Here is a 19,484-nt window from a genome sequence, read left to right on the forward strand (position 1 = left end):
GCAGGACGGGAGAGACAGAGGAAGCTGAGGTAGTATTTGGGGCAGCAGTGCCCAGACCTTTCTGCTGGTAACCCTGCTTCTCCCTGCTCACGTTCCAGACCCATGGGAATTGCAACTGTCCTTCACAGCAGCGTTCTACCCTTGCTGGGGATCAGGGGGCCTGGGCTGGGCATCTCTATTTTATCAGAGGAAAGATATTGTGTACACAGCCTGAGCAGAAACGGGAGAAAACAACACATTATTTAATGGCCTTGCTCAAATGGACCATTCCATCAGCACATCTGCCCTAGAGCTCAGGGCACTCAGTCTGCCCTGTCAAGCTGAGAACTCCTGCAGCAGGTCCAAGGTACAGCCACCTTCTGCCTGGAGCTTGTTCTGTCCCTGCACTACCCGAACACATTGAGGAAGGAGATAGGAGATTCAGAGGCAGACTCTGATTGCTATGTCGTGGCTGTCTCCTGTTCTCGGTTGTCTCCAGCTGCAGCACCCTTGGTGGCATTGGGTAATGTCTCAGCTGCTCTCTTTCCCAACACACCTTGCAATCTCGTGGAAAATCATTTCATGTGATCCCTCACAAGGCATGGCATGCTTGCAGGTGACTAACCTATATTTTACACTTGGAGAAGGAGGTTGGACTAGATGACCTCTGGAGGCCCAACCTACATGATTCATGATTCTATGATTACAGCCACTCTTGCATACATTACAAGAAAATACGAGTGAACCAGTCATCTCAACCTATTCTAGTTTAAAAAGGAAATCCTTGCCTACCTAGGAAAGTTTTTTAGAAAAAACTGAACTTTACGTTGATGACAGCAGCATTGGTACCATGCGTCGTTTGGGCAGGCAGCTAACGTAACAGATGGCTTTTCTTAGATGAGCTTAAGGTAGGACTGTTCTCTCCATCCCAACACCCCTGTTTTGCCACAGCCATGTGCCACATGCTGTGGCACGGGAGCCCATCTGACCAAAGAAAGGCTGGGAGGCATGGACTTGACCCTGTGATGCCCCAGCCCCTGCAAGAAGTGAAGCCCCAACATCCCATGGGCTGGGGGGTGACCAGTGAGTCACGACTCTCCTGCCAGGCACGATCATGGGGCACAGGCAGCACAGTAGAGAATGCTGCTGGGGTAGTGAATCACATCCCTCGCAAACCACAACACGTGACCGGAGGATGCGTCTGGAGAAATCCCTGGAGAGATGCACCAACCTGCCGCCCAGCCCAAGCGCTCCCAAAGCTCGTGCCCCAGAGGAGGTCCCAGCTATGGGCAGCCAGAGGCTGGCATTGCCCTCCTGCTTGCCCACTCTTTCTGGGGATGGCCAGGCCACAGGGTCCCTCCCAGCTCTCCCCACAGTGGTGAGGGAGCTGCTTCACTTGGGACCACACTGGAGGGCGAGAAGTAGCTGAATGCGATGCAGAAGGCGCTGGTGACACAGGGACGCCTCAGCTGGGAGAGCATCTCTCAGGGCACCGGAGGGTTGTAAAAGGGAGGCTGAAACAGCTTGGATGGCTGCAGGCTGCTGCAGCAAATTGAATATGATGAAACACAGTAGACAGTTTTATATGCTCTATTAACTGTATTAGACCTTTATATTGGAATAACTTATTGCCGGATTCTACGCAGCACAGATGAAGTGCCAAACCTCCTCTGGTTCAGGTCCTTTCCAGAGGCCTTAGCATAGAAGATACATCCAGTAGGAGTTAGTAGGAGCTGGAAATTTATTCTGGAGGCTGTCCCGGCAATGTTAGAGGAGCAGCTGGAGCCCTTACTTCTAGTTGTCTTTTGTCACATTGACACTGCGTGGTGCACTTGGTAGGAAATACCAATCCAAAACAGTGTTGAGGTTTCGTGGAGATTGTTCGGCAAGTCTTCTTCTCAATGACAATGTGAAAGGTACTCCATGTTTCAAGTCAATTTGATTTGCTTCTCACCTAGCGATCTGCTGGAGCAGTGCTGGTTGTGGAGAAGATGTTCTCCTGCATACTCACGCTGGTGGAGTCACTGCCCGCTTCATCCATTGCGGAATGGTGGCAAACACCTGCTGGGCTGAGCACCTGCAAGAGGAAAATGAGGCAATTCAGAGGTTATTCGCATGCATCCCACTGCAGCGGTTGCAAGAAGGAATATTTGTTCTGCTCCTCGGGTTCCTCTGCATCTTGGATGTGCAGGCACTCACCTTTGATGAATGATTACTCTTGGATGAGCCTCCTAATGGCTCCAGTCATGTCACTCATGGAGCTGATCTTCGTGATTTCTGAAAGACCCCATTAACACTGCATTAGAATCCTGATGGCTTTCATTCACTGAATTATTTAATTGCTTAAATTTTTTAAACATATCAGAATACCTTCTGAGCCAAATGTGACCTCAGTCTTCTGTGCGAGGGGCTGACCTTGAGCACGTTTCGGCGGGCTGTTGCAGCCTTGCTTTTCTCTTCACACACGCTCTCCCTACAGCACTCAGCTTTGTACCTTCAGAAAAAGGTGTTATTGAGGAAAGCAGCATGCTAAGTGGTTTTCTTTTCTGTGATTTATCCAAGTGCCTGTTTGCTCCCACATGCTGTGAGTGGATAATAGCGGTTCTCAATCAAAGTTAAAATTACTAATGCTGTTGTCTGTGGAAAACTTAGTCAGAAAAAAAAAAAGGTTAATGATATTGCTATACTACTGATCTTACTATGGCTTGTCATATCTTCATCCCTGCACCCCTGTGCAGCATTATTATATTGACTGGCTATTCCAGACCGTATCTCTGATGAAACCAATGTAAGACAACTTTATCTGATACTCTGCTACGATGGAGAAACTAGTGTAAAAAAGGCCACGTAAACAACAACAGAAAACCAATATTTTTTCAGCCACTATCTACATCATCCAGTGATGCTGACAATTCAACGGTATGCCAGCAGTGATTAGCACAGAGCATTACTCTGTCCTCCCCTTGAATATATGTTTATAGCAGTGAATTTTGTCTACGTATTTCCTCGAAGCTGGAAGCTGTTGAAATTATTTTGCATAGGATGTTGGAGTAGTCTGAAAAAAATTGAGCAACAACAGTAGCTACTCTTGCTTCAAGTTATTGACACTTCAGTGTCTGCCTGCAGTTCCAACGTACATAGACAATATACCATTAATTCTCTTTTCCTAATTGTGTTCACCCTAGGGTCTTTTGTGACTCACAAGTTATGACTACTTTTTAGCTGTAGTCTGCAAGAATTTTTTTTGTCAGTCTAAAAGGGCAGAAACCTGATTCCTTTCACTTACTTATTCCCAGTCTTCTACTGAACACATTTAAATTATCGGAACAGTGGAACTAGAAAATGGGACAGCATTGGAGTTCACATATTCACATACGGGGTGATTTTTAGTTTAGATAGACAAACTCTGATGGATTACACAGGGTCAAATTATATGCTTCAAATTGTATGTGTCAAATTATACAGGCAGTGATGGAGTGGTTTGGCCAAGTCACTGTAGGCTCCTTATCTGAAAAGATCTTATATCAGGCAACTGAAACCACTCTTGGGTACTTAACCAAAACCAGTCTGGTTTGTAGGGGTCGTCAGCAGACATGGGCCACTGCCTAAATTACTCCATGTGTACGGTGAGAGTAACTCAAATGATTGCTTGTTAGGTAGTCCGGGATCAAGTCTCCCTTTATCATAGTGCCTGGTCTCTGACACACTGGAGCCTTCAGCAGATGGATGAAGTTTTCCTTTGGGTGCCTCAGGCGCAGTCAGTGCCCCATTGAATACTGCCAGTTCCTCGTGGCGCTTTAGAGAAAGATTAGCAAATTGCAACATTTAAGATATAGTTCTGTCTAAAGGTTGTCCTCCCCTGTATCCCGGATGTCCTCAGTGTGCCCTTGTGTGCTCTTCCTGGTGCTACATGGAAGCTTTGTTGTCACACTGTTCACAGTTCACATGCAGACGCATGTCCTCTTGATATCTCTCCATGCCTTCTTCCACAGGCCTAATACAAAGCTCTTGGCAGCTAGTGGAAAAATTTCCATTTTTCCCTGAAGTTCTGGAAGAATCACCCCCAAAATCCCCCAGCCACAATTGTTCCCAAGACACGTATTGAGTTCCCGGAGAATCACCCTCAACAACTGCCTGCGTAGGGCCAGCACGGGTGTGGGCTCGGAGGCTAAGCCGTGAGCCAAGCGTGCGAGGTGCTGTCCCAACAGATACAAGCCATGGCTCTTTCCCAGAGACCTTGCAGTTCTGGGTGTGTTTGCCTTCGGAGGCGAAAAGGGAGCTAATTTAATGCACGTGATCAGGCACCCCTAAGATGCTTCTTGCCTTAATTATATTTGCACAGGAATAAAAATGAGTAGAAGGAAAACTCTGCTATTAGCAGCACAGTTTGACGTTCCTAGTGCATTAGCACATGAAATGATCGGGTGACAGAGTAAATAAGACATGAATTACTCTTAAAAAGCTTTTACAACAAACTGTAAGATGCTTTCATCTCAAAGGTGACCTGTAATTGTTAACAATTTGCAAAAACAACCACATCAATGAAAATGAGGGTTACAATACAATTATTACAAATGCCTCAAATAATCAATCTCAAGTATTCAGCACAACTGGCTTCAAATATGCCTTTTCACTTTCAGCTAACGCCCTGGCATGGCTGTACACTACACCAGCTGGTGGCAAACTCCTCCACAGGAACTCTCTGCTTTTGCAGAGGCAGCACAGCATCCCTGCTGAACCCAACAGCTTCTGCGAGTCCTTCAAAAATGCCCAACTTCGTAATCCTTCTGGAGGCCCTGTAGGCTGAAGCTGGATGTTGCCCAGCTGTGGCAGTCACACCCTCACTACGCTTTACTTCCGTGTCCCAACAGTGATTTAATTTTATCCCACCGCCTCCCAAGGTGTCGGTTGGGTAAGGAGCTGGCGATCTGCCCTGGCTGTCTGAAGGGCAAGTCCAGGTTGGCAGAAAGGGGCCACATCAGGGTACGATGGTCTGTGAGACAGCTACCGTGGCCAGGTGTGCTGGCAGCAGCACACGCCAGTCCCGTTGCATTCTGCATTAGGACTTTGACATCTTGATGGGATTTTAAATAGTTTTTATTGCCAGCCTCATATTATACCCACCAAAGCCAGTGATTTATTTAATTTGGAACAGCTTTATTCAGGGATGTTTACCCACAGAGTGTCCCAATCCAGAGACGCGGGAAAGGAGGTCACTTCCAATTTATTTAGTTTTTTGGGGTTTTTTTCTGGTTATATTCAGCAGTCCTCTATTCAAAATAACTTGGAGTTGTGCATTAAGGCTGATTATCAAACCTGTCTAGGGGATTTGGTCACACAGCTGTGCATCAAAATCTCCTTAACCATGTTTCAACAGTCTCAAACACATGATGTTAAATTGGAGACGGGATTTCTGGATTATAGATGGTGAAATGGAAGAGGGAGCACCTGGGTTAGAAACTAAGCAAAGGTGTGACGTCTGCATAGGACAACGGCCCATGAGGTTGCACCATGAATGGTGACATGGAGGAAGGATCTCCTTGGCCTGAGAAAAACCAAACGGCATAGACTGTGCCAGGCTCTATGAAACTCCCCAAGAAGCGTGCATTAGGATAGCAGCACTGCTCTTAAAAATACAGAGCATTTTGCACCTGAGGAGTCTGAAGTTTGACAGCTTTACACCTTTGGAAACAGCCGCGGATGGGGTGCTCCGCTCAGAAGAACTGTTGTGACCTGCAGGAGCCGAGACCCGGAGCTGACACAGTTTCCCAATTAAGCTGAAACCAACGCAGTGGAGGTACCCTTTCTCCCCGGGACCCAGTCTCACAGCTTTGCCAGATTATTTTGACATGTTTTCTCCACCCTGAGGATTTTAACTTCACTTGTAACAATACCTTTTAGCTTGGAAACACTGTTGATTTTTTTCTCTGCAGACTCTTGCCAAAAAAGGAGGGAGAAAAAGGAAAAAAAACTATATATAAAAAGAGTCGATTTCCAGACACTTGAGAATACTGGAATTGTTCAGGTGCTGAAATCAATGCAAGGTATCAGCTGATAAGTGGGAGGCTTAAACGTTAAAAATCTCAAGGTAGCAAGACAATGATTTGAAGAGGCCTTCTCTCTTCCGATTACTACTGAGAAAGGATGATATTACAGTGAACCTTGTTAAGATGTAATATTCCCAACAGAGAATAATTGATGCTAACGCTGGTGTCAAAGTGAAGATCTGAAAGGGACTAATTACTTTTTCTGCTAGGAAGAAGTTTCCATTTTGTCACTGCTTCCATACCTGAGCAATCCCATTAATCTCAAACGTCTGAATCCCAGCTCCTCTGCTTAATTTCTGCTGGGAATTGAGGGAAATAGCAAAAACAGCCACACCAGAGCTTACAGTAGCTGAATTGGATGTCCTGAAATGAGAAGAACATGTCGAAACATTCTGGACAGTCTTTTATAATTCATTTTTAAGGAGCACGCAGCTTGAAGAAAGCAAGCATCCAGGGAGCGGGGTGTCTCATGGTGGGTGGGTTTGGCCACAACTGCTGGCATGGGGACTGAAGCATCCTACTCCCACGCTCCTGCGTGGGGCGGTGGGGACATGCATCGGGCTAAAAATGGGAGCTCAGAGGGAGACTGTCTCTGCTGGCTAGTGGGAAATTTCTCTCCCCTCTGCCTCACTGTTACTAGCTCATGACAGCGGGAATGTGCCCTCCCTACAGCTTTCATATTGCTTCTCTAGAGGTTTCTATTTGGTCCTGGCTCCCAGACTGAAGGAAAGCAGTTAACTGCCTCCCATGAGCATCTCAGCCCGTTAGCTCTGAAGCTCCAAGAAAAGTAAGCACTCAGGCTGTTAAAGAGAAAGCATCAAGAGAAAGCACCATCTTGTGTTTCAAGAGAAAGCATCAGCTGGAAATGAACGGGATTAGCACAATGCCTATAAAACTACAGCAGCTCTGCAATGTTCCAGTGATCTTTCCTTACTCAATGTTTACTCTGCTCTTGAGTGCTTCTTTACGGTGGTGTGCGTCTTCCATGTTGCAAAGAACGAGAGAGAAGCTGGATGAACACTTTTCAGACAACACGCTACTCTGCAAGAACTTTTTCAGACTATTTAACATCAGCAAAAAGGAAACGAGTCTAATTGCTGAGGGATATTAAACAACATTTTATTGTTCTCCACAATAAAGTGGGAGTTTTGTCAGCCTCCTTGAAGAGCACGAAGATGCCACTGACAGGATGCTGTACAAATCCAGGAGCCAAATCACATTGGAAATACCATGCTGGAAGGAGATGATGTGACCTGGGCCTTCCATGAAGCACCACTAGTCTGGGTGTGCAGCCTGTGTCTCCTCTTACCCAGGGCTGGGCTTTCAGGACCAGTTCACCCAGGGGATGAGTGGCCCTGCTGCTTGCCTGCAAACAGTGACCAGGCACCACAGGACTAGGAGAAAATGAGAAAAATCCCACTCGAGGAATAGTGGGGTGGTTGAAAGTCCCACCAAAGTCAGAATTCTGGAAAGGAGGAAGAAAACCAGAACTGACTGAGATCTCTGCCCTCTGTCTGGCCATCCTGCAAAGACTCATTGCTCTGAGAAACCTTGAGAGTAGAAGAACCTGGTGCAACTAAAGGTCACGAGTAGGACTCCTCGCCCAACCGAGCCCAGTCCCTTTCCTTGGTGTAGTCTCAGAAGCAATATATACAAGAGCAATACTTTCCAGTAACTGGAGAAAGAGCCATTTTAAAAAAAAAAGCAGCTGATGCTATATGTTTCCTACTCATGAGGACGTTAACACAGTTTGCAGGTGCTGCTAAGAGAACAGAGCTGACATTTGATCCCCATCAGCACCGGAAGGCAAGGCTTTCTCCTCAGCTAGGTTATGTTTGGCACATGAAATGTCAGGAAAATGCAAGTTTTTTGGTGTCACAGGAAGCATTTATCTTTGGCTGGATGGCATTGATTTGGGGAAAGAATCTAGAGGTGAGGATGTAGAGATCTCCACATGATCAGAGGTGTTCCGGTTCTTTCCAAGGTGCTGGCTACATCCACACCCACTTGTGAACTGTGTGCAAAGGGTAATACACCTGGGGACAAACATTGGCAGAAGAAGGTTAACACTGGAGGGTGACCCGTAGCAGGCAACTGTGTCAACATATCTGCCCAAATTTATACGGAAGGATCAAAAGTGTCCTGGAAATAGCTTCAGGGGAAATTTATGCCTAAATGAGCTGCCAAAATCAGCAGTTTGGGATGTCATTTTGTAGCGTACCTGACAGGCATGTAACAGAAATCGAATAAAAATTTTGAGGGACCAAAGGAATTAGGTAAATAGATACCATTTTGGAGATCCACTCCTAGTCAGTTGTCCAGGGACATATCCGAAGACAATGTTGGTTCAAAAAGAAGCAATGACTAGCTAGATCTCTGTGCGTTGACGTTTCAGTGCACAAACGCGTGGAACCATCAAGGAATTTTTGGCAATTTAACTCCATCACGCTGGGGATGCGTAGAAGGCCAGGATGTGGCACTCATCAGCGGGCATAGCTTGTTGATGATTTTCTTACCATCATCTGCCTTCACCCTCCAAGGTCTACTTTTACACGCATTGGACGTTTCAAGCTCTTTTTGACCCCATAACATCCACCATTTTTTTCCCCCCTCTATTTGCCAAAAAAACCCCACATTCTAGCAGAAGCAAAACTTGAGACTGATCGATTTTCAGAATCATTTTCAAGATCACGCAGTACTGCTCAGCCTTGCACTGCACACAGTTTGAACTACACTCACAGGATTTCTTGCCTCACGGAACAGCTTAAAGCATTCTATCTAATATGGCCCAAAATTAGATCAGCGTTGGTACTGCTGTATTAGATAGTGAAGTTATTTAAGGGTTGTTACATTAAAAGGTCCATTAAGATATTTGTTGTTGAATCAACAATGTAAAATCATTACGCTTAAAATAGTAAAAATAAAACCACTTCCATGCTTTGCCTGCTGAAGATAACATTTAAAAACCGCAGTTTTATAAACTGGTTCCAGAGAAAACACATATTTTTCTGAAAATAGACTATGGTATCAACAGTATCATGAATGAAATACACAGAGAAGAGCAATATTACATGCACCCAAAGTATAATTTTTGAAATAACTATAGCTTTTTTTTCCCCCTCTTGAATAATGCCCATTGTGTGCCTGGTTAGAAAACAATAGCTTGGTTATGAAATAATGGAAATTTTACCCATGAAAATGCCACCCTCACATCAAAATCATCACACAGCTCACAGCGTGCTGCCTGCAAGCTTCTCAGGTATAAATCTATCAGTAAATAAGGACTATTTTACTGTGGCTCTTAACCTTAGGGGAACGTCATATTAAATGGTTGATTAGAACGTGCTTTACACTATCAAACAAAAAAAGAGAAGATAAAAGTAAGCTGCACTGTAAAAATTAAGCCAAGAGATGTGATAAATGCTGACCTCTGCATTTTTAACCTACTTTTACATTTTACATTCGAAGTTCGAGCTCTGAAGACTACACGGTAACAGCTCTACTGCTTGCTCCTCGCTGTTGTGCTACACGCTCCCTTGCAGCCGAAGGCCCCGGAGGTCCCACGGCGCAGCTGCACAGCAGGGACACCCATGAGCTCCCCATGTACTCATATGGGGCTGCTCGGTGGCACAGGAGCTGGTCACACCCTGGGACACTCGTAAAGCACGGGAAGAGGATGCAACTCCATGCTACTCACTTTTGGGAAGCTGCTTTACTCAAGGATGCAAAATCTCAGTTTTCTCCCCATCATCTGTCTCTGGCTGCTCAGGAACCAGCCTTTCAGTCCCTGGGTTTTTCCAACCCTCCTCTGAAGCCCAAGCAGAAGCACTGGCAACGGACAGCCAAGGTGGATACAGCCATGGGGAGCACTGACATACTTGTCCCCTGGTCACAAGCCTCACAGAGTGGTGTTGAGTGTGGACAGAAGACAATGATGAATGCCAGCATGCCCTGTCCACGAGGGAAAGCTACAGGATCATTTTCGGTGTGACACAACCTGGATCTCATATACAGGGTATGCAAAATCTCCTTCACATCTGAACAGGGTGGGAAAGCTATTCACATTTGCTGAATTCCCCTAACTGTGAAGGAACTAAGATAATAGCATTTTCCCTTAGAAAACTCCCTCGGCAACCAGAAAAATAAAGAAATTTGACTTAAGAAAAGCTACCCTAAGCTACTAAGGTTTGGAAGACATTTAAGTAATATTTTCTCCCATAACTGATTAGATATTAATAATTCATCTGTGTTCTTAGCGGTTCCCAGATATCTAGTGGCTCCAGTGGGCGTCTACAGTGCCTAAGGGATGTGGACAAAACCCAGAAGCACATGCGGCGAATCTGAATCGATAACAGGGACTCAGGAAAATTGGCATGAATTTTTTCTTCTGGTATACTGCTGTGATTAGGCCAAATCCTTACTTCTCCCCTGGACCCGGTATCTGGACTTGCCTGTACTCTAGAGATTTAAGCTTTCCTGGCAATGCAAAGCAGTACCTTAACGTGAGCCCCAAGCTCAGCGCCCTCCCTGAGCTTGGCTGTCCCTAGGGCTTGGCCAGGACTTTCTCACCTCATTTCTGCACCACTTCTTTTGGCTGCTCTTCAGCAGCACTGGGCAGGGTTCTCTGCTTGCACTTATTAACAGGAACAGTTAGCAGAAACGGCACAATTATAAGTTTCCAAACGCCCATGAGGTGCTTTTTGACAGCTAGCTAAAAAAAGTTGCAGATACCTCCACCAGTAAATCCCAGTATACCTATCTATTGCCCACCCACACACGCAATTTGCCTCAAAGCAAGCTGTGCCTAAACGCCTTTTGTATGGCTGATCTGGTTTTCTTTATGATATGGTTTTTCCTCCCGTGTGAGATACTGTAAGTAACTTCCTCTTTTGCTTTTTTTTTTTTTTTTTTTTTTTAGCAAAGTGTTTGAAAACAGTTCTTCTATTGCAAAATGATTGGGAAAATGAGAAAGCTTTACTTTTCTTTTTTTTTTTTTGCATGCATTTCCTTTTAGCAGCTTCATATACATGTTAAATCATAGTCAGAGACAATAAACAACAGTTATGGAAAACTGATACTTTGACACTAAACACTGTATCCTTTTCAAAGAGAGAACTGGACTACACTAAGTCACTAAAAACTGTCAATTGCTATTTAATATGAGAAGGCTTCAGAGCAAATTTGGCATTGTTGCTGTTACTGGAAGATTCCTCCCTCTTTCGCAGATACTTCTGTGCCTACTAGAGAGGAGAGAAAGCCTGTGTTTGCCTCAAACTCTTCAGGACAGAGACCATCACAACCAACAGGCTTCTTTCACTTACTTTAATAATGATAAGGAAAACTGCATGTAGAAATTTCCTTAATTTCTGGTTCTAAACTTCTCCACAAGTGGGAGCAATTAGGACCATAGTCCCTGCTCCCAAAGATGAAGCCTTTTGGACCCCCCAGACCCCAAAGAGGCTCAGCCAGGCAGCGCAGTCTGACCATGGGAGGTCTTCTGACACCTGGCTCCGAGAACAAATGGGAAAGACTTTGGGTAACTACTATTTCTTGTACTAAAATACGAATTTCCTATTACTATTTCTGGGGTTTTTTTCCCCGGTTTGTTTTGTTCTCCTCTGTAAGAGGTGGGCTTTTTCTTTTCTGTCCATGTGTTACCTGACACAACTGGAAAACATCCACAAAAAGAGACCATGGATTTCCTAATAGCAAAAGGCTCAAACAGCTAACGAGACCTACCACTTCTCCCCTCCCCGTGTCTGATGGGTTAGCTTTTTCAAGGACCCGTGGGAGGAATTCAAATATGGACAAGACGATCGCTGTTTTTCAGAGGAACACGGTGTGTTTTAATATCCCCAAAAGCCCTCCTAAGACTCAGCAAGCAGACACTGTACGAAATGCAGGCCAGAGAAAGGCAGGAAAGTGCGGTTGTAACCCAGGTGAGTGCTCTATTCATACCAACCCCTAATGCATAATTTGTCAAACTACTCAGGATTTTCAGAGCTTTGTTTCAGTCCAGGGAACAAAACCAGTGATGATCTGGGCTTTTAGTTCAGGAAGAGAACGTCCAGCATAGTTTGATTTTTAGCTGTCTCTTACAGTGTGGAATTCACACTCGCACTGTGCAAAGCAGCTTTATCAAATATTTACAGCTCTGGGAGACCGCTTGGCTAGTCTGTGCTGGCCCATGAAATATAACAGCTACAAAGTCATTAGTCTCGGCAAAAAGAGAAAGGTGGGTACTTGACTTTCACAACTCAGGGAAACATGTATTGCACGGAAAGCATCTGAGCAGCTGCAGGGCACAGCTATCACAGCCGGCCGCGGCAAACAGAGCCGGGTGCGCGGATGTAGCCAGCTGGACCACTTCACTCTGGTCGGAGCAGGCGCTGTGACCCTCAGAAGTTTGGAGGAATCAACGGGAAAACACCTAGTAAAGAAAAAGGACGTGTGTCTGCTTGTCTAACCCATTTCAGACCTCACTCTTAATTTCCAAATTGGGTGCTAACTACTGAACCTAACCTATTTCAGCAGTTTGAGATGCGCCTTTGTTTTGTTATTTCAGTGCTATAATGAAGCGTCTCAGTAAATGGATCAAAATTAAGTTATTGGCCGTATGAACATGTGAATCATGCCTGTGTATTACCATCACCCATTTTCACGGCCAGGTCTTGCTGGGCAGCCACCTCTGGTTTTGCACCTTTGGATTTTTTGGGATGTGAAGTTAAGACACAGCACAGATACAATTTTGCTAAGCTCCAAGTGTTTCCCCTCATGTGAAACTTCACACATATGAGAAATGCCTCTACTCAAAAGCATTACCACAAAATACAGCAGCGTTGATGGGAAGCTGTCCATTTCAAAATTAAGATATTACCTATTTGACTGGCAGTCATTGCGTGTTTGCAAGTCAGGAAGACACAGTAACGGCTCAGCTGTCTACGAAACTCTAGGAGAAAATGGAAAGATTTTCATCAACAAAACACTCGAAGCGAGGCACAAAACATTAAATTCTGTGAAACACAGAATAGTGGAATTATCCTGGCAATTTACATGTGAGCTCTGAGTCAGTGCTTTCAGGCAGGCAGTAACTCCACATAAGCATTCCTGATGAAACAGGACTATAAATCTCTTTATGAATGGCATTTTTCAGTTTATGTGCTTGGCTTCAAATTCCTCTCCTACAGGAAAGACACTCGGAGACAGAAGCAGCACAGGACCCAACCCACGGAACACAGTTCAAGAGAGTATTTTGCTATGTAGGCCCCCATTTGCATGCTCCTATGCTAGTTTCAAATGGGTATTTCAAATGGATATTTCAAAATCCAAAAGAAAAAAAAAAAAAAAGAGAGAAACAGCAGGGCAGGTAGCAATTGCTCCCTGGGGTAGCAGATAGCCTGGCTCGCCTGATAAAGAAAAAAATGTAAATCAGAACCAATAATACCTTAATGGGAAAACCTATCTAATTTAGCTTGTGGGGAGGAATAAGTTAACCTGAAAGTAAATAAATGTGTAGGTTGTTTGCTTTAGAAGTATATTTTTTTCTTTCTCTGCTTGTGTTATAAACAGAAAACAAAATCTCCTTTCCCAACAGATTAAAAAGGGTAGATCTGGAGCTTGTCAGTGGATTCAGGCCCTGGACTGAAAGTGGAAAATGGTGAGATGCTGTCACAGCACAGGTAGCTGCAAAAACACCCAGAGGCATGAAGAAGGTATCTGGAGGGACATAAAAGAGCCAAGGGCTTGGGTGGCCCACGCTGGGACCAGGGCTCTCTGACCTGGGAACTGGGTAAGCCCCGCTCCCCGCCTCTGACAGGCTCCACCAAAGAGATGATGCCACTTCCTCCAAGGTGCGGGTTCGGGACGGGGATCTGTCCTGGCCTTCCGTGACTCCTGGCTCTTAAATCAGCATAATTTGGTAAATCCACTAGCAGCCTAATTGGAAGCTGTCAGCACGACGCCCCTCCAGGACATCCAAACCTGGGAAGTCTTGCAGGCGTGGGCGATGCTGGAGATTTTGGTGCAGCCTGTTACCTGCCAGGCTGAAGATGTGGTGTTTGGCCAGAAGTGTGAAGGAGGAGGGTTTCCAGTGGTAGCAACCAAGTGGCCATGCTGGGGACTAGCGATACACTTCCACTGCCTGGATTTTCAGTCATATTTGGTGAGTCGCTGATATTGTACCACTGTGTCTTTTTGAGACTACAGCAGAGACTGAATGATGGTTTGGGTGTTATAAAAAAAAAAAAAAAAAAAAAAAAAAAAAGGGCAACTAAAACAACCCCCACGTTCATTTTTAGGATCCTAGACTGACCCCTAGGAGGGCACAGGTGACCCTCAGAGGTGATTTGGCTATGAGCTTCTGCAACACACAAATATTTGCAACACAAATCAAATATTTGATTTCCCTGCTCCCACTGGAGATGTCCCTTCGTGTCTTTCCGCAAGAGTGGGGCTGGGCAGGGAAGGGCTGTGCCCCAAGTCCCATGGATGCTTTGAGGAAGGAAATGCCTAGCGATGGGAGCTTATGGGTGATGGAGAAGGAAACCCAGGCAGCAGGGAGCGGTGTCCAGAGCGGAGACAGGAGTGAACACGTGCCCTGGCCCCGGCAGTGGCATGAGGAGGAGCTTTCCCTGCAGATCGAGGGGGAGCGGGCAGACTCTGCGCAGACCAAGAAGCTGCCAGTTGGGCAAAAGGATACAGCCAGCAAAGGCAACAGAGGGGGAACCAGCATTCAGAAAGCCCTGGGCAGCAGCCATAGTCTTCGTGACTGCCAGGTGTAAGACTAACCCTTGTGTTTAAGAGGGTGGCCTTAATTTTGGCTCCTTGTTCCCATTGTGGATGTGAAGGAAGAGTAATGAAAAGGGTAGTTCCCTGTGAGCAGAGGATTTAGACGTTGGGGCTGAACAACGTGCTTCTCAGGTGTCTAAATAATTTGGAGCCCCAAACAGTTCTGCTCAATTTGACTTTGCTGCCTGTGGGACTAAGAAAAAAACAGCCCTTTGTAGTAGGAACTCCTTGCTACAGAAGCCCCAGTGCCAAGCCCAGGATGTCTTACGCTACCTTGTCACTCCTTCAGGAGTATCTCCTTGCCCGGATGGGAGCACGGCTGCTACTTTGAATGGGACCGAGCCTTTAGAAATTTTCCCCATGAGAAGTTTCTCGGCAGTCCCACGCTGTGGTTGTACCGGGGCTTGAGCCTGTCCTGGCCGCACGGGGAGCGGATAACTCCCTTCCCTGGAGCAGACTCTTACAGATCTGAAGGCTATCAGCATGCCCTACTTCAGTTCACTCTTCAGGTTAAAGGACCTAATTAACCTCCCTTGGACCATGTTTTTTAGTCCTTCCCTGCACCCTCACCAGGTAGCTGACACGCTGAGCAGCCATGTCCTGAGGGGCAGAGTCCTCCAGTCAAGGAGAACTCACTGATGATGAGCTGCAGGACCAAATCCCTCCTTGTGTTTTGTAGGGTGCAATCCTCCTTGCGCAGCCCTGTGAGATGTCTGCTTTTCTCTCAACACTGCTTTTTTTTCCTGCAGAAGTGCTACCAGGTGAGCTGCTTCCCAATCTATATTTGCACAGCATATTATTCACAGCTCAGAGTGATGCTGCCCATGCGGCCTTCCTGAACCTGCTTCTGCAGATCACATCTCCACTTCACCTCAGTTACATTCAAATTCTGACCTAATCTGCACCTCTGAACTTCCCACCACGACGTCCTCCACAGACACCCTGTCTGTTACTGCCAGGACTGTCAAGAGCTGAAAGGTTCAGAAGGGCTAATCCACCAGCTGTTTGCAAAAGTAAAACCTTGGGCAGGTGGTTAACTTTACACAGGTCAAACCCATTGAATTTGTGAGGGCTGCTCATAAGCAGCCGTATTTACATACTTGAGCGTATGGAAAACAGGTGCCGGCCGCTTTACTACATTGGTCACTTTATTAAGGAGAACCAGAATGACATTTTCAGTCAAGTTATGCAAGGGATTAGTTTGACAGACTTAATGTAATTAGATGGAGATGAGTTTGGCCCAGTGACCTTTTTCTTTATCATGGTGTCTTCCCAGTGTTTGATCAATGACTCTTCAAACAGCTTTGAACTGATTTAAGGCTTTTCTCACTGTTTGCTTTGAGATCTTTTTGTCCCTTTTTAATATACAAGGCTACTCCCTTTATGTCCCAGAAGAGATCCTCGTGTCTTAAACTTATCACTCTTATAATGAGGTTATGCTAAATTCAAACCCCTCAAGTCAGAAGAGGTGCTGCTGTCAGGTTCCCCTTCCACACACTCATGCGATTGCCAGCAAGGGGCACCTGGATTTCAGCAGAAATACTGGGATCAGGGGAACAGGAGATTTAAAGCCGGCATCCACTGTCTTTAGGCGGCCACTTGGTGAAGCTGGTGGGTTTTACAGGAGAAATAAAAAAAAAAAAAGACACAAACAAAGCTTCAAGGCATACCATCAACAGCAACAGGGGTAAACTCAGAGCTGCTAAACCAGCACTGCCTCTGCCTGCATGCTCCTGAAGTTGTTAAATAACAAGACAAGCAAAAGTGCATTTTAACTTTTCTTGGAGCTCTTAAGGCAGGCATGATTATCCGCTTCCTGAAAAGAAAGGGAAGATACCTGAGGATACATTTTATTTCAGCACGCATAGGACTCCGTCAGCAGCAAAAAACAGGGAACAGTTAAGTACAATTTTCTCTAATTTTCAAAGGAATCAGAGTTCCTTGCAGAGGAATCAAGCTATTTAGAAATAAATGCTGCTCTTTGGACATCTTAATTATATAACATTATCTTTTTTTTATGCTGGAAAGTGCTCCGGTTCCTAACAATCATCGATGTACCTGGTGCCTGACAATCATCTCTGGTTTTGGTGCTTGTAAATGAATTGCAGACCACAGTTCTACCAAATAAGAGATTCTGTGTTTGTTTTAAATTGGGTAGACCATGTAAGAGCTGCCCTCCTGAGGCCCAAAGTTTGCGAGATGACTGAAATGCAAAGGTAGGCTGAAACCAGCCCACGATCATGGAGGGCTGCAGGCTCTTACAAGGCTGTGATCTGCGTTTTCAAGACTGAGTCAGGAACAGCTCGCTCTGTGCTTACAGAGCTCCTAAAAATGACAGGGAAAATCCACAGCACTGGTGATTTCCTAGTTCTTGTGGAGCGGGGCTGGCAATGCCTTTCAGTCCATGATTTCTCTGACTTGGGTTGCCTTGAACTTTTGAATAAGCGTGATTCATGCCACTGAATGCTTCTCAGAGCAGTACTCAAGCCCAGCTTTGGGAAAGCACAGAAGCACATGTTTGCCCTCAGCCTTGCCTTCAGCTGCTGAATAACTCCTCTGAAGCTCACGGCACCTAAGCCCTCACTTGAATTCAACAAGCACTTCACTGCGTGGAAGCTGTACGTATATGTTTCTCTATGGGAGAAAGTAGTGCAGTTTCTGTATCCTCAGAGTTGCAGATTTGGTGGAGTTTTTAACTCAAAGCCCCAGGTTTTTGTAATGTATGGCTGCGCACCAGTTCCAGCTTTGTTCCTTCAAAACCGAAAATTTCAGGAGTGTTTCATTAAGACTCCCAACCACTAGGGAATACATAAACACAGATGAAATGCCCTAGGCTTTTAATAGCTCACTATTTAGAGGGAGTGTGGACCCAAATCATGGGCTTTGAATGTAAGGTTGGTTATAAACAATAAAATGAACTAGCCCTGTGCTCTGCCTGCCATAGAATCATAGAATTGTTGAGGTTGGAAGGGACCTTTAAGATCATCGAGTCCAACCTTTAGCCTACCCTGACAAGAGCCACTTCTAAACCATGTCCCTCAGTGCCCCATCTACCCTTTTTTTAAACACCTCCAGGGATGGTGAATCCACCACCTCCCTGGGCAGCCTATTCCAATGTTTAATAACCCTTTCAGTGAAAAAATGTCTCCTAATATCTAATCTAAACCTCCCCTGACGTAACTTGAACCCGTTTCCCCTTGTCCTATCACTTGTCACCAGGGAGAAGAGGTCAGCCCCCATCTCTCTACAACCTCCTTTCAGGTAGTTGTAGAGGGTGATAAGGTCTCCCCTCAGCCTCCTCTTCTCCAGGCTAAACAACCCCAGCTCCCTCAGTCATTCTTCATAAGGTTTGTCCTCCAGACCCCTCACCAGCCATCTCTCTCTATACATATTAAAGGACCCCCCAGCCGGTGAGCAAGGAAAGGTTTCTATTCCACCTGATGCGTGTTTTGGACCACAGGGACTAACAGGTAGATGGACAGTCCAACAGCTGTATTTCCCACGCCCGGAGGTCCAGTCCTGAAGCGAGGAGCACAATCTACCTCGTACGGCGCTGAGAATAACTATTTTCATACCCTGTGCATCACGCAGCCACCCAGTCCCCATCCGGGCGTGGGAAAGCAGAGGGCAGAGACCTGCTCTTTCTGCCCATTGAAAGAAAGGGCCGAGATGTACTTTAGAGACGACCCCACGGCACCACGAGTCGGGATGCCTCGACAGCCCGGGAGAGCCCCGTTGCTGGCCGGGACCACAGAAGCGCTGGGCGCCGCGGGGAAGCCGCGCTCGGTGGAACGCCCGCCGCCCACTCTCGCTCCGGGCTTCCCATGGGCACCACCGCCCCCGCCACCCCGACGGCAGCCCCGCAGCCCGCGGGGACCCCTCCGGTGCGCCGACGGGAATCGTCTCAAGCTCACGGAGGAAAACTCACTGCTAACTACACCGGCGGCAGCCTGCTCCCCCCTCCCCCGCCGCCGCGGGAGCGGCCTTTTCCCCTGCAGCCCATCCCCTCGGGGCAGCAGCGGGCGACGCCAGCCCAGGTATCCCGCACCCTCCCGCGGCCCCCGGGCTCTGGTGCGGCGGGGACGCCCCGCACGGTCCCCTCCCTCCTCCCGCTGCCCCCAGTCCCGGGCACTCACCTGGGTTCCAGCGGCTCCTGTTGCCCCCTGGGCGGGGGTCGCTGCCCCGAGGCGCGGGGCGGGCAGGGCCCCGCCGCCACCCCGCAGCGCGGCAGCCGCCGAGTGCCGCGCTGTCGCCCAGGCAGTGGGATTTATCGGCGACAGCGGGGCGGAGTGGGGGGACACACACGCGCCGTGCACAGCCACTTCGGGGCGCGCCGCGGCTGCGGGCGGACCCCGCTGCCTTTCCCACCTCCCACCAGGGCGGGGGCAGCCGGCGGGGCCGGCCCGAGGGGGTGGATGCGGCGGCTCCGCTCCGCTCCGCTCCTCCACCGGCGGGGACACGGTGCCGCCCCCGCCCCGCCCCGCCGTCCCCGCCAGGGGGCACCGCCGCCCGCCGCCGGGCACCGGCCGGGTGGGGAGCGGCCGGGAGCCCGGGGCCGGTCCCCGCCCCGCGGCCGCCGCCTCTCCCGCCGGCGCGGACGCTGGCGGTGCCGACGCTCAGACACGACCCCCGCCGTCCCCCGCGCCGGGGATGCGCGGAGAGCCGGCCCCG

General features: G+C 47.4%; 1 long non-coding RNA gene across 1 annotated transcript; it reads right to left on the bottom strand.

Moving 5' to 3' along the window:
- Positions 1-1,706: 1,706 nt before the first annotated feature.
- Positions 1,707-19,281, bottom strand: LOC134513917 (uncharacterized). Its single transcript, XR_010070543.1, has 4 exons — positions 18,950-19,281; positions 2,350-2,473; positions 2,179-2,256; positions 1,707-2,056 (listed from the first exon to the last, which is right to left on the bottom strand). It is a non-coding gene; the product is annotated as an uncharacterized LOC134513917 (long non-coding RNA).
- Between the last annotated feature and the right edge of the window lie 203 nt (positions 19,282-19,484).

The sequence above is a fragment of the Chroicocephalus ridibundus genome, chromosome 3, assembly GCF_963924245.1.
Source record: "Chroicocephalus ridibundus chromosome 3, bChrRid1.1, whole genome shotgun sequence".
NCBI lineage: Eukaryota > Metazoa > Chordata > Aves > Charadriiformes > Laridae > Chroicocephalus > Chroicocephalus ridibundus.